Below are 14,743 nucleotides of genomic sequence, written 5' to 3' on the forward strand. Positions count from 1 at the left end.
CCCTGGTCTCGGAGGATTCCACATACCGTGGAGTGGCTGGGCCACAGAGCCATGGCCGCTGAGCCTGCACGTCCGGAGCCTGTGCTCTGCAACGGGAGAGGCCACAACTGTGAGAGGCCCGCATACCGCAAAAAAAGAAAAAAAAAAAAATGGATTCGGGACCTAAATGTAAGACCAGACACTATAAAACTCTTAGAGGAAAACATAGCAAGAAAACTCTGACATAAATCACAGCAAGATCTTTTTTGATCCACCTCCTAGAGTAATGGAAATTAAAACAAAAATAAACAAATGGGACCTAATGAAACTTAAAAGCTTTTGCACAGCAAAGGAAACCATAAACAAGACGGAAAGACAACCCTCAGAATGGGAGAAAATATTTGCAAACAAATCAATGGACAAAGGATTAATCTCCAAAATATATAAACAGCTCATGCAGCTCAATATTAAAGAAACAAACAACCCAATCCAAAAATAGGCAGAAGACCTAAATAGACATTTCTCCAAAGAAGATACACAGATAGCCAACAAACACATGAAAGAATGCTCAACATCATTAATCATTAGAGAAATGCAAATCAAAACTACAACGAGGTATCACCTCACACCAGTTAGAATGGGCATCATCAGAAAATCTACAAACAACAAATGCTGGAGAGGGTGTGGAGAAAAGGGAACCCTCTTGCACTGTTGGTGGGAATGTAAATTGATACGGCCACTATGGAGAACAGTATGGAGGTTTCTTAAAAAACTAAAAATAGAATTACCATATGATCCAGCAATCCCACTACTGGGCATATACCCAGAGAAAACCATAATTCAAAAAGACACATGCACCCCAGTGTTCATTGCAGCACTATTTACAATAGCCAGGTCATGGAAGCAACCTAAATGCCCACCAACAGACAAATGGATAAAGAAGAGGTGGTACATATATACAATGGAATATTACTCAGCCATAAAAAGGAACAAAATTGAGTCATTTGTTGAGACGTGGATGGATCTAGAGACTGTCATACAGAGGGAAGTAAGTCAGAAAGAAAAAAACAAATATCGTATATTAACGCATGTATGTGGAACCTAGAAAAATTGTGCAGATGAGCCAGTTTGCAGGGCAGAAGTTGAGACACAGATGTAGAGAACAAACGTATGGACACCAAGGAGGGAAAGCCGCGGGGGGGTGGGGATGGTGGTGTGCTGAATTGGGCGATTGAGATTGACATGTATACACTGATGTGTATACAACTTATGACTAATAAGAACCTGCTGTATAAAAAAAATAAAGTAAATAAAATTCAAAAAAAATACTAAACTTTCTTTGGGTTATTTGTATGGAAATATGTTAATATAAATGTTTCAGACATTACATGAAATTCCTAAAAATCTTATATGTTCTGGTATAATGTTATAAGTCATAATTCTAGTTATTACTTTAAAATGTATATCTCAGAAATAACTAAATTTCCTGTCAATTGCATTATTATGAACTTTCATCAAATCTTTAACTGTGGTCATTTTTAAGTCTTTTGTCATTTACAGACAGTTCTGGGTGTACTCTGATGCTTTTGCAAAATTTCCTATAAAAGGGTTTCATCTTCAAGGAATTCATGGAAAAGACTGACAAGTACAGGTTTCTGGTAACTGACTATACTGCTGAGCTGAATGAATAAGCATTTTCAGAACTCTAATGGAAAACTGATGGATTCATAAAAGTGCTAACAAAAGATCAAGATGGAAAAGAAATTAATTACATGGGACTGAGTGAACTGATGAGGATGATTATAATTTTTGTGACTTTCTGTTTGAATTAAAAAAAACTGTGATGTAAATTTATATAAAAAGAACTTAATGTAAAACAATGTCACTCTTCTCACATATTTTCTCTTGTTTTGGAAAATATAGATATTTTCTGCTAAAGACGTGATTTATGCTGACACGTTGATTATTGTTATTATAAATGAATTAATAAATATTTTTAAGTTTCCAAAAAATAATAGCCTCATCCACCCATCATACAGCATATTAAAACTTGATTCAGAGGGCTTCCCTGGTGGCACAGTGGTTGAGAATCTGCCTGCCGATGCAGGGGACACGGGTTCGAGTCCTGGTCTTGGAAGATCCCACATGCCGCGGAGCAACTAAGCCTGTGAGCCACAACTACTGAGCCTGTGCGTCTAGAGCCTGTGCTCCGCAACAAGAGAGGCCACGATAGTGAGAGGCCCACGCACCGCGATGAAGAGTGGCCCCCGCTTGCCGCAACTAGAGAAAGCCCTCGCACAGAAACGAAGACCCAACACAGCCAAAAATAATAAATAAATTAAAAAAAAAAACCAAAAAACCTTGATTCAGAGACTTCACTGGTGGTGCGGTGGTTGAGACTCCATGCTCCCAATGCAGGGGGCCTGGATTCATTCCCTGGTCAGGGAACTAGATCCCACATGCATGCAGCAAGTGAGAGTTCGCATGTCACAACTAAGACCCAGTGCAGCCAAATTAATTAATTAATTAAAAAAAAAACTTGATTCATGTGTTTTGATAAGTTCATAGTCTTTTAAAAAGTTATAACAAGGGTTGGAATTTTTAAATCTCCTGCAGGTCTTCAGATTTCTATGCCATTAAATTACAGTTCCACATATTCATCTTAGTTCATTCCTCAATAACATAACTCCCAACAAAATTATGCTGGGAAAAATGCATACTTTTCGGGGAAATGTGTAGCTCAAGGTCTGAGAGATTATTTGTTAAAAGATTTTTGGTTCCCAAATGAAGTCTTCAGATTAACCAAGAATCCTTTGTTTCTCAGTCATCAAGAAACAAAGGATCTAATTGCATATTGATATGTCTACTTGAAGGTCTAGTTCGCCATGTAACATGTGCAAAACATGTTCACGTCTCACTCCAACCAAAATCTATTCCTCTTGATTTTCCCCATATTTGTGAATGGCACCACCATTCACCCAGCTGCACAAGCCAAAAATCTTGTAGTTATCCTCAACTCCTTTCATCCTCTCTCACCCCACATCCTATCTATCTGCAAATCACTGTTTTACCTTTAAAAGAAATCCCAACTCTGACCATTTCTCATCACCTCCTCCCTGACTGTACTGGTCCAAGCCACGCTCTCTTACCATTTAGAATCCTGCAATAACTTCCTAACTGGCTTTCCTGATTCTGGTCTCGGAAAACACAAACAAATCAACTCACGTCCCTGTTCCCAGTTCTCCAGTAGTTTCCCATCACACTTAGAATAAAATGCAAATTCAATTTAAGACCTACGATTTGGCTCCCGACCAGCCAAGCCCATTCCCTACCACTCTCCGTCTCACTCACCGCACTGTCATGCAGCCACACAGCATAACGCTGTTTTTCTAAACGCCAGGCGTATTCCCATCTCAGGGCTTTCGGCCTTTGTATACCATCTGCTTGAAGTGCTCTTCCTCCGGGTGGTAACCACGGCTCACTCCCTCACTTCATTTAGACCACACTATTATCCCCATCACTCTATCCCTTTCTCTGTTTTATTTTTCGTGTGTGTGTGTGTGTGTGTGTGTGTGTGTGTGTGTGTGTGTTTCCAGAACGCTTCCCATCTAGGCCAGTATTTTAGTTGGTTAGTTAATTAGTTCACGAGTTATTGACTTCCCAATAAAACATAAGCTTCATGAGAACAGGGACAGTCTATACCGTTTTGGCTCCAATTCCTAGACCAGTGCCTAGCATACAGGAAGCCCTCCGAAATGTGTTGCATGAATGACTTGCCAACGGCAACGGATGCAAATAAATACATATCCAGGAGATTTCCACGGCTGCCCGCTTCACGCTTCACGCCCTGGAGTTTAAAACTCCAGGGAGACAGCGAGACCTCCTCACGAGGTTGAGGGGCTCTCAGTTCCTTTCGTCCTCCCGCCTAGTGGGGGAGTCAAGACTCAGCGGGCCGTGAGCCGGGATGGACGAGCGGACAGGCGTCCCTCTCTATGGTGTTACTCCCCAGACCCCTCCTCCCTATCACCCGGCGTGCCTCTATGGTTCTTCCTGTCATTAGTCGGGAGGGGGCGCTGTGCGCAGGCGCGAGGTGACGCCGCGGCAGGGCCGGAAGGAGCGCAGCGGCGGCCTCGGCTGCGGCCACGAAGCTGTCGTGGTGCTCCTGCGGACTAGAAGCTGCGGCGACAGAAGCCGCCGAGCCTGCCTCGAGAGCCGGCGAGTTGAGTGGTGAGTAAGTGTCGGCCGCGGGGCGCGCCAGCTATTCGGGAGGCTCTGTGAGGCTAGTGGCGTCTCCGCCCGGCGCCTCCATTGAGCCCGGGGGTGAGGGTGGGGGCGGGGGCTCGTTTGTGAGGGGCGGTGGGGGGCGCTGGCCGGGCTCAGCCGCGGCCCCGACGCGAGCGAACCCGGCGCCGCGCGGGGCGCCGCCTAGCGCCGAGCGTCCGGAGCAGCGGGGCTAGCGGCCGAGAGGGAGCGATAGAGGCGCCGGCGGCCGGCGGACCCTCCTCCGCTCCCGCCACTTCGGGAAGTTTCGCGGGCCGGTAAATCCGAAAGACCGAGTTTCCTCGGTGGCGCCTCACGGGAGGCAGTGGCCGTGGAGCCGAACGCGGCCGGGGGCGCGCGGGGGGCAACATGCCGTGACTTTGATCTCCGACGCCCTGGCCCGGGCGAGGGGTGGCGGGGGGCTGACGGGCCGCGGTCCCAAACCCTCCCGACTCGGCTCTGGAGGGGCGTCTTCCCGAAAAGGCGGCCACTGCTGCCCAGCCCTCGTGAGGCCTCCCCGAGTGTGTCAGAACCCTGGGCAGCGCGGGGAACGCGAACCCGACAAATGTGCCCGGAGCGCCGAGCGGCGAACGAGGCCGATCTTCCCGCGTGAGATGTGGCCCGAATACCGTGTGGGACGATTGTCGAAAACTTCGGGCCGCTTCAGTCCCGTGACCAAGCTCACTGAGTGCCTGCAAGGTCCCGGTGATGTCCGCTGGGCAGGGTTCCGACATCAGCGAGCCGAGGGCTCTGTAAAGAACTCGGATGTGTCGTGATAAGCGTCTGGGTAGGGTTGTCTCAGGCTTTTTTATTTTTATTTATTTGTTTTGTTTTGGCTGCGCAGGGGCTTTCTCTAGTCGCGGCGGGGGGGGGGGCTACTCTTTGTTGCGGTACGCGGGCTTCTCATTGCGGTGGCTTCTCTTGTTGCGGAGCATGGGCTCCAGGTGCGCGGGCTCAGTAGTTGTGGCTCGCAGGCTCCAGAGCACAGGCTCAGTAGTTGTGGTGCACGGGCTTAGTTGCTCCGCAGCACGTGGGATCTTCCCGGACCAGGGCTCGAACCCGTGTCCCCTGCATTGGCAGGTGGATTCTTAACCACTGCGCCACCAGGGAAATCCCTGTCCTAGGCTTTTTGATGCAAAGAGAAGATGACTTACCCTGCTGAGAGAGGGCTGGGCAGACTTTAGTATGCTGGCCTACTGGAAGACCTTTAAGAAATGGCTTTGCTTCGTTGGTGTTTTGTAGAAGTAATTTATTGCGGCTGGGGGTAGGGAGTGGTTGAATTTAAGGAAATATTTGGAGAGCCTGGGGCCAGATTTTGGACCTCCCCGTAAACTTAAATAGAGGCTTTAGATTTTTCTTCTGAAGACAGGCAGTAGCTAATAAAAGAGAAGTCTTGCAGCCTCTTTGGAGAAGTCTAATAAAGGAAGTTGAGATGTGAGTCTGGGAGACTGAAAGTTTATGAAACAGGATAGATGAGAGAGCCTGTGTTTACTAATTCTGATAGCTCCTGTTTAATGAGGGTTCACTAAATTCTAGGCTATAGTTAAGATCTTTACAGACATCTGTCTTTAGCCAGATACCGTTCTAAGGATTTTCCATATATTAACTCTTTGACGCCTCAGTGCTGTGGGTTTTGTCATTATTCTTATTTTAGAGAGGAAGAAAGGGAGATGCTGAAAAATAGCTTACCTGGTTGCAAAGCTTGTAAGGGTCAGAGCTGGTACTTGAATCCAGTTTGGCTCCAGAGTTCATGCTCCTAATTATCCTGCTATACCTGTGAACTTGTTTGTTCAAGAAGTTCTTCTGGAATATTTACTTTTGCCAGGCTGTGTCCTATGTCCTGAGGCTGTGGCCTCTCCCATTGCGGAGCACAGGCCCACGGGCCCAGCCGCTCCGCAGCATGTGGGATCCTCCTGGACCGGGGCACGAACCCACGTTCCCTGCATCGGCAGGCGGACTCCCAACCGCTGTGCCACCAGGGAGGCCCAGGAATGAACGTTTTTTAGCAGAGGAGATAGATATTAATCATAGCTTCCTAAATTGTAGATTATCATTGTGGTGAGTATTTTGAAGGAGTGAGAGGTGTGTGAACAAACACTGGGGTTAGTCCAGAAAGGTTTTTCTCTGAGGAGGTGACATTTAAGATGAGGAACTGAAGGATGAATACAGTTAATTTGGTCAAAGAGAGGCAGTGAAGAAGAGTAACCCAGCCAGAGAGAAGAGCCTGAAGTGGAAGGCAGAAGCATGGAATGTTCAAGGACCTGAGCCTTGGTGCCTGCAGGTTGGTGAATAGGGGAAGAGGTATGAGGTGGGGCTAGTCAGCAAGGGCCATATGAGGCAGTGTTTCACAGGCCATGGTAAGGATTTTGGTTCTACCATGATGAGATCTGTGGGGTTTTTTTAAAAAACAAAAACTTAATGCTATATGAAAATTTATCATAGGGTGTAACCTGTAGACAGTATTGGGATAGAAGGGACAGGATATCACGAGTTCACAGAGGATTCAACTGTAATAATATAATTGAAAACATTGATTTCTCCCCTTCCCCTTTGTGGATGAGTATATGCTTGCCTATCCATCCCAGTTTCTTTTTCTTTTCTTTCTTTTTTTTTTAACATCTTTATTAGAGTGTAATTGCTTTACAATGTTGTATTAGTTTCTGCTGTATAACAAAGTGAATCAGCTATATGTATACATATATCCCCATATCTCCTCCCTCTTGCGTCTCCCTCCCACCCTCCCTGTCCCACCCCCTAGGTGGTCACAAAGTGCTGAGCTGATCTCCCCATGCGATGCAGCTGCTTCCCACTAGCTAGCTGTTTTATGTTTGGTAGTGTATATATGTCCATGACACTCTCTCACTTTGTCCCAGCTTACCCTTCCCCCTCCCCATGTCCTCAAGTCCATTCTCTATGTCTGTGTCTTTATTCCTGTCCTGTCACTAGGTTCATCAGAACCTTTTTTTTTTTTTTGAGATTCCATATATATGTGTTAGCATATGGTATTTGTTCTTCTCTTTTTGACTTACTTCACTCTGTATGACAGACTCTAGATCCATCCACCTCACTACAAATAACTCAGTTTCGTTTCTTTTTATGGCTAAGTAATATTCCATTGTATATATGTGCCACATCACATCTCCTTTATCCATTTATCTGTCGATGGGCACTTAGGTTGTTTCTACATCCCAGTTTCTTTTTTTTTTTTTTTTTTTTTTTTTTGCGGTATGCAGGCCTCTCACTGTTGTGGACTGTCCCATTGCGGAGCACAGGCTCTGGATGCGCAGGCTCAGCGGCCATGGCTCACGGGCCCAGCCGCTCCGCGGCATGTGGGATCTTCCCAGACCGGGGCACGAACCCGTGTGCCCTGCATCGGCAGGCGGACTCTCAACCACTGCGCCACCAGGGAAGCCCTCCACATCCCAGTTTCTGAACCAATTTTCAGTTGACAGTTGATGAAAAATCTCAATGTTATATATTGAACTCTGTAGCTTCCCCACCGAAATTTTTGAATAATTTTTGGTTTAAAACCTTTTGTATTGTAGAAAGATACTGATAACAGGATTTTTAGAGCTCTTTTAAACTGCTTAAACTCCAGACTAATTGTTTGCATATTATCTGTAATTATGGATGCTATTTTACTGTAGTTTTTTCATTTTGTTTATGTATTGAAATTAATATGCATTGCATTTTCTTATTCTGAACTCATCAGCTTCCTTGTTCTTTCTTAATATTATCACCATCCTCCAGTCACCTGATCTCAACATCGAGGTCAACTTTGACTCCTTGTTTCCTCGTGCCCTTCATGGCCAATTACATACAAAACTCCCATTGAATCTAACCTCTGTGGTCAGTATCTTGTATCTTTTCCTCCCTCTGCTTACTGTTACCTTTAGTTCAGACTTCACTGGCTCTTGCTTCCCGGGTTTCCTGCCACTAGATTACACACTGCAGCTAGGTTGATTTTCCTAAAGCACAGCTCTCTGCATTGCTTCCCATTGATTAGAAAATAAACTTAGAGCTCTGCTTCACTTACCTGTTAGCAAACCACCTCCAAGCCTGGTGACTTAGTATAACGGTTTTATTTGTTGGCAGTTTTTTGAGTCAAGAAATTGGGAAGGACTCACCTGAGCCTTTTTCCCCCCCACACACATGCTGTCAGCCAAGGTGGCTGGGACTGGAGGATATACTTCCAAAATGGCTTCTTTATTCATACGCCTTGTCTGAGACTGCTGGAAGACTGGGTTCAGCTGCCCTTTCCCTCTTCATGTAGTGTCAGGGCTTTCCATGTGGTCTCTCCATCAGGGTAGTCAGACTTCTTACATGGTGACTATGGGTTTCAAGAGCCCTAGATGGAAGTGCTGTTCTCTTAAAACTAAGCCTGGAACTGGCAGAGCATTAAGTTTAGCTTAAATATTGCTGTCTCCACTAAGCCTACTCTGACTGCCTGCCCTCTTTCAACTGGAATAGTCCCTGTATTGCACTAATGGGTTTATACTTTGTAGTATACTTAATTGTGTGCATATTTTCTCTCACTGATGGAAGTTCTTTGAAGCAAGATCCATGTTGGATTTTCTTTGTGTTCCCCATGATGCATAACACAAATTCTTTATACCAGGTGGTGAGCCTGCAATAAACATTTGCCAAACTCTTGTAATGTATTTTAATTTTAAATGTTAATGTAAATGATACCAATTTAGTATATAAAAATATAAGGAAGCAAAAAATGTAAACCTATTACTTAGAAATAACCGTTATTAACTTTTCTGTGTTAATTTAATATTGATTACATATTAGTACAGGATTACAAAGAATGGCTACCTAAATGTTAAGATGAGAAACTAGTATTTGAGTTAAAAGCAATAATCATTTATAGACACTTAAAAAAATATGCTAGGAAGAGGTTTTGTGGGTGCTGATATGACATGGGCATGTCAGCTTCTCTCAGCCTGTGCCTGGCTCTTCTTTGCCCACCTTTCCCTAGAACATTCAAAGAGTTAACCCACTAAATTTGAAACATCCTTTATTACCCCAAAATCAGTGTTGCAGAAGTGATGGGCATATTTTTGGAGATTACTCTGGAAAACAGGAACACCACAAAACCCCAGGACCATACAGTATTATATTAGGAGCATCTGGAAGGAAAAGTGGAGAAGTGACATGAATAGAAGAATTGAGAAGAAAATGATTTGTTAGAGACAGACCCAAGGACCCTGGTCACAAGGAAGCAAAGATGCAGTTTTGGAAATCATAAAATTGTGTGAGAGAACCATGGGTGATTCCCATCTTTTCCCGACTTCCTTTGTTCTCCAAATTTTCTATAATGGTATAATACTTTATAACTGAAGAAAATCATGATAAACTGATTGTTGTCGTGTAAGCCATGTTACTTGACTCTGATTGTATATGGCTATGATGAAGAGCTCCAGTCTCTGGCAGAAGAGTATGTTTTGGGGCCACTCATTCATTCAGCAACTGTGAGACTCTGGAAGTACAGCTATGAATAAGACGTAGTCAAGGGCATATGGAGAAAACAAAATGCGAACTTCTCATCATGTGTTGATTCATTCATACAACGAAGTGAAGGGGATAAAAAAAAAGATCATTAGGACAGTTGTGGGCGGTGGAAGAGAAGATAGAAGAATTGTCATCCAATTTTCTTAAATTCTTACAATATTACTACATAAGATTCTCCACCAAGTAATGAAGTGATGAAATATATCCTAATTTTAAGTTCTAATTTGGAGGCATTAATTGGTATATTTGACTATAGAGTATAATCATAAATGTGTAAATGATTATTTGTATAATTAAAAGCAAGAGGTGACAACTGAAATATTCTTTTTTGGGTGGCATTTCCTATTTCTGAACTCCACTTTGGTGTCTGATCAATAAGCGAAAAGACATACATAGCTTCTTGCTACTTCCAAAGGGAAAACGAAGTTTCTTATAGAAGGAAGTAAAAGTTTTACTGTGAATAGTTGTAATACTAGTGAAAAGTAGCTTGGAAGAGGAGAATAAAGTTCTATCTCCACCCCTCTCCCCCCGTTTGGCTGTATTATCAACATAGTAGTAGTAGTAGTAAACACTGTGCATCTGCTGTTTCCATTTCACAGGTAATAATGTCATAATGTGACACTTGCTATTTGCTAGTCATTATGCTAAACACTTTATATATGTTTAACTCAATTAATTTTAAAACAACTGTATTGTCATTTTACAAATAAAGGAATTAGGCCCAAGAGATTAAGCAGTTTATGCATAGTCACTGATTCACTAATTGTTGAAACCATGGTTCATACTTAGGCCATCTGCTCTGAGCCCAGATGAGAGGACTGAATGTCAGGGAGTTAAATGACCTTTACAGAGAAGCTAGTCAGGAGTAGAAATTTCATCATCAGACTTCTTTTCTCACTGCAGCTTGGGGCCACTGTACTTGCCATTCATGAGGAATCTTGCTTTTAAAGCATCACTAGTAATCTGCTTAACTACAAGCTTGACAGTCTAACTAAATTAGGTATAAAATAAATCACATTTTCCTTTGATTTCCAGTGTAAAATTGAAGGAACCTAGTTATGGTAAAAGAAGAAATAAGCTGGGTTATTGGAATTAAGTGTTCAAAATGCATTTTTAAATTTAATTAATTAAATTTTGGTTGCATTCATTGGGTCTTCGTTGCTACGCGTGGGCTTTCTCTAGTTGCGGCGAGAAGGGGCTTCTCTTGTTGCAGAGCACAGGCTCTAGGCGCCCAGGCTTCAGTAGTTGGGGCACGTGGGCTCAGTAGTTGTGGCTCGCGGCCTCTAGAGCACAGGCTCAGTAGTTGTGGTGCACGGGCTTGGTTGCTCCACGGCATGTGGGATCTTCCCGGACCAGGGCTTGAACCCGTGTCCCCTGCACTGGCAGGTGGGTTCACTGCACCACCAGGGAAGTCCCAAAATGCTTTTTAAAAATTGTATTTAATGGGACTTCCCTGGTGGTCCAGTGGCTAAGTCTCCGTGCTCCCATGGCAGGGGGCCCAGGTTCGATCCCTGGTCAGGGAACTAGATCCTGCGTGCCGCAACTAAGACCCGGCACAGCCAATTAAATAAATAAATATTTTTTTAAAAAATTGTATTTGAAAGAAAAGTACTTGAATAGGTGCAGTTGAAATTTGATACCAGAGCTCTTTCCATTATACCATGCTATTTACAAAATCAATAACATCATTATTGTTATTTCAAGTGAGATACTTAAACTTATGCTTGGGTTTATAATTTTTAAACATTGAGATACCTATGTTCAGTTATAGATACCAGAAAGTTCTGTTGTAATACTTAAACATAGTCTTGATATAAAATTTTATAGTATCTTAAGTTGGGAAAATGATGACATTATTTGACTATCTATAGACATCATATAATAAGCCAGGGTCTGGGGCCCACCTCCTCTGAAGTACATGATTTCTCCCAGGAAGGCAAAGAAAATTGAGATTTTCTTAGAGAGGAAGAAAAACCTTGAGTGGGTAGGTTACAGATAGGATCTTGGAACTAAAAAGCCACTGTAGCAGTTATAATTGTCCCCCATTGGTTCTTACTTACTGATTTTCATTCTTGTGATGTCCGTCAGAGTAAAGCAAGAAAATGGTTCAAAAATCAAACTACAGAAAGAAATAAAAGCAATAATTCTCTTGACCCCCAAATACTGTTTCACAGAGGCAACCACTCTCTTTTTCCCTTAGGGTGACTTTTTTCCCTTATGGTGACTTTTTTCCCTCTAAGTTTTCCATTGTTAAATACAACACACACACAAAGAAATTTCACCCCAAACAGCTAAGTTTAGGCCTATGCCTAAACTTTATCTAAATGGAGGCATTCAGTATATTTTCTTTTATGTCTGAATTCCTTCACTCAACCATTATGTTTTAAGATCCATTCATTTTGTGTGTGACTACAATGGCTTGATTCTTGATGCTGTGTATGTTTCAATTGTATGAGCATACCTCAGTGTATTTGTCCATTCCATCATTGATATGAGTCCTTTTCAGTGTTTGGCTGTTAGGAATAGTGCTGCTGTGAACATTCTTGTGCATAGACTTGGTGCGTATAAGTGTACATTTCTGTAGTACAGATTTTACAGTGGATTGTTGAGTCTTCCAGGATTTATATTTTCCACTATAATTGATAAAGTATCAAGGATTCTTTTTTCTGTGTGTGTGTGGTATGTGGGCCTCCCACTGCCGCGGCCTCCCCCGTCACAGAGCACAGGCTCTGGACGCACAGGCCCAGCGGCCACGGCTCACGGGCCCATCCGCTCCGCGGCACGCGGGACCCTCCCGGACCGGGGCACAAACCCGCGCCCCCCACATTGGCAGGCGGACTCCCAACCACTGTGCCACCAGGGAAGCCCTCAAGGATTCTTTTTTGCACAGTTGTGGTACCAGTTTTCTCTCCTACCAATAGTACATGAAAGTCCCCATTGCTCCAAATCCTCAGCAACACTTGGTCTTCAATTTTCAGGCTTCTAGCAATCCTTATGGGTATGCAATATCTCATGGGAGTTTTTTGCCCTTTACAAATAAAACAATATATAAAACATGTATGGCTTAATGAATTATTATAAGGTGTTTGTATGTACTACTTAGGGCAAGAAGTAGATCATCCCCAAGCCTCCTCTATGCATGCTGTCCTGAGCATAATTCATTCCTTCCCCCTGAAATTAACCATTAGTCTGATCATTTTCTTGTATTTCTTTATGGTTTTTTCACCTGAGTGCATCCCTATATCTTTTAAATCTAGGGTTTCTCTTCCATTCCTTTCATTTTTCCTTATAATTTATCTGTTGTTGAACCTGAATCATTTGACCTGTTAGTTTCCCAGCACCTAGATAGGTGTTTGTCAGGCTTAAAAAAAAAAAATCATTCCTCCCTGTAGAGCCATTTTAGACATTTTTTCCTGATTCTCCCCCATTAAATACTAAGGAGTAAGATTTTGTTGGGTGGGATTGAATTTGGGAGGATGACAAACCATTGTAATATATAAGATATTTTTACCCCCTTGCAAAATTGCCCCCATTGAGAATACCTGATCTAGATGGCATACTTAATGGTGTAATTCAAAAATTTTGTTTTTCAGATAGCTTCTATTCTAAAAATTAGGCTGTGTACAGATCTGATTGTTTCTGTCAAGACAGTAGATAGTGTTCTTTCCTCAGAAGGCAGTTATGTCTTATTGTCTCTATGATGTTAGAGTCAATGATATTCAATGTCTAGGTCCAGTAATTTTTTATTTTTTTTTTTCCCACTTGTGGGATCTTAGTTCCCTGACCAGGGATTGAACCTGGGCCACCAGAATGAAAGTGCCAACTCCTAACCACTGGAACGCCAGGGAATTCCAAGGCCCAGTAAATTACTGAGGATTGCAAAATGGTGATATTTTCATTGAATTTTTAAATTAATACTACAGTAATTTTATAAAGAAATGATTTCCTCATCTACTGTTTGGTTATCCAGTGATATAGTTTATATAGAAAAGGCAAGAAAATGCCTGATTCTTTGCCTTTGTTTTACTAGGTTTAAAGATAATGTATTGGTTGACTATCATCTTCTGAAAATGACTTTAAAAAAATTATGAACACTTTCATTTATACATTTTTCTAAGATGTTTGTACCATAACAATTATTATCTTTACTGAAGTTCAAAATGTTCCATCTTTGGCCAGTGGAAGCCTCTTCAGGAATTTATTCTGACAGGATTCAGACTTTGATAAGTAGTCTTTGATAGCTTCCTTGATATGGGATATGACAAGATGTTCCATGTTCATTTTGTATGATTCCTGCCCCAGACTTGGAATTAGTAATTTGTCCCAAAAGCCTTCATCTCTTTAGATGAGAAATAGTATTTCAAATAATCTGGGCACCATGGATGTTCATTGCTACAAGCAGGTCTTGTTTGAAAACTTCTTTTTTTTTGGATGGAAGTAAAATATTTTACGAGTTTATACTAATATTTATAATTGAAATTTAGGACTACAGTGGTTTTACTTAACTTACTTTATTGCTTCTATATTATAATTCCTTTTTACCACACTAAGAATCTTGATTCTCAAGGACACAGGGATTGATAGAATTGGAATATGCAACTTTGTTTTAACACAGCCAAAAGTGTCAAAATGAAAGTCTCAGAATGTCACCACTAGCATGATTACTGTAAACAACTTTAAAATCTTTCATATGCTTCCCTTCCCCATAATTTTTATAATTGTACTGTATCATTCAATCTTAGTTATAATTTAATCTTAGTACTGTAAGTAATTATGTATTTCATGTTTACCACTAGTCTTTGTGTCAGTGTCTCTCTAGTCATTTTGGTTGCCTGAAGCTTGCTTTTCTGTTGTTTCCTCAGGAAAATCTTGTAGGAAGTTCTTGTACATTGTTAAGTTTGTGCACTTTTTTCTTAAAATTAGTTTTGCTGGATATAAAATTTATGGCTCACGTTTTTTTCTAAAGTATCTTAATCTGTTTACGAGT

General features: G+C 42.2%; 1 protein-coding gene across 3 annotated transcripts in view; it reads left to right on the forward strand.

Annotated features, from left to right (window-relative positions):
- Positions 1–3,942: 3,942 nt before the first annotated feature.
- The window catches only part of RNF216 (ring finger protein 216), a 171,920-nt gene continuing 161,119 nt past the window's right edge, over positions 3,943–14,743 (forward strand). The window contains exon 1 of one of the 3 annotated variants that reach the window (XM_079945731.1): positions 3,943–4,206. The gene's annotated coding sequence lies outside the window, so the exon portion shown is untranslated. Of the gene's footprint in view, positions 4,207–4,445; positions 4,518–14,743 lie in introns of those variants that run through there. The other 2 variants (XM_079945729.1, XM_079945730.1) reach the window with 2 other exon arrangements.

This window comes from Stenella coeruleoalba, assembly GCF_951394435.1.
Source record: "Stenella coeruleoalba genome assembly, chromosome: 15".
In the NCBI taxonomy this organism is placed as follows: Eukaryota; Metazoa; Chordata; class Mammalia; order Artiodactyla; family Delphinidae; genus Stenella; species Stenella coeruleoalba.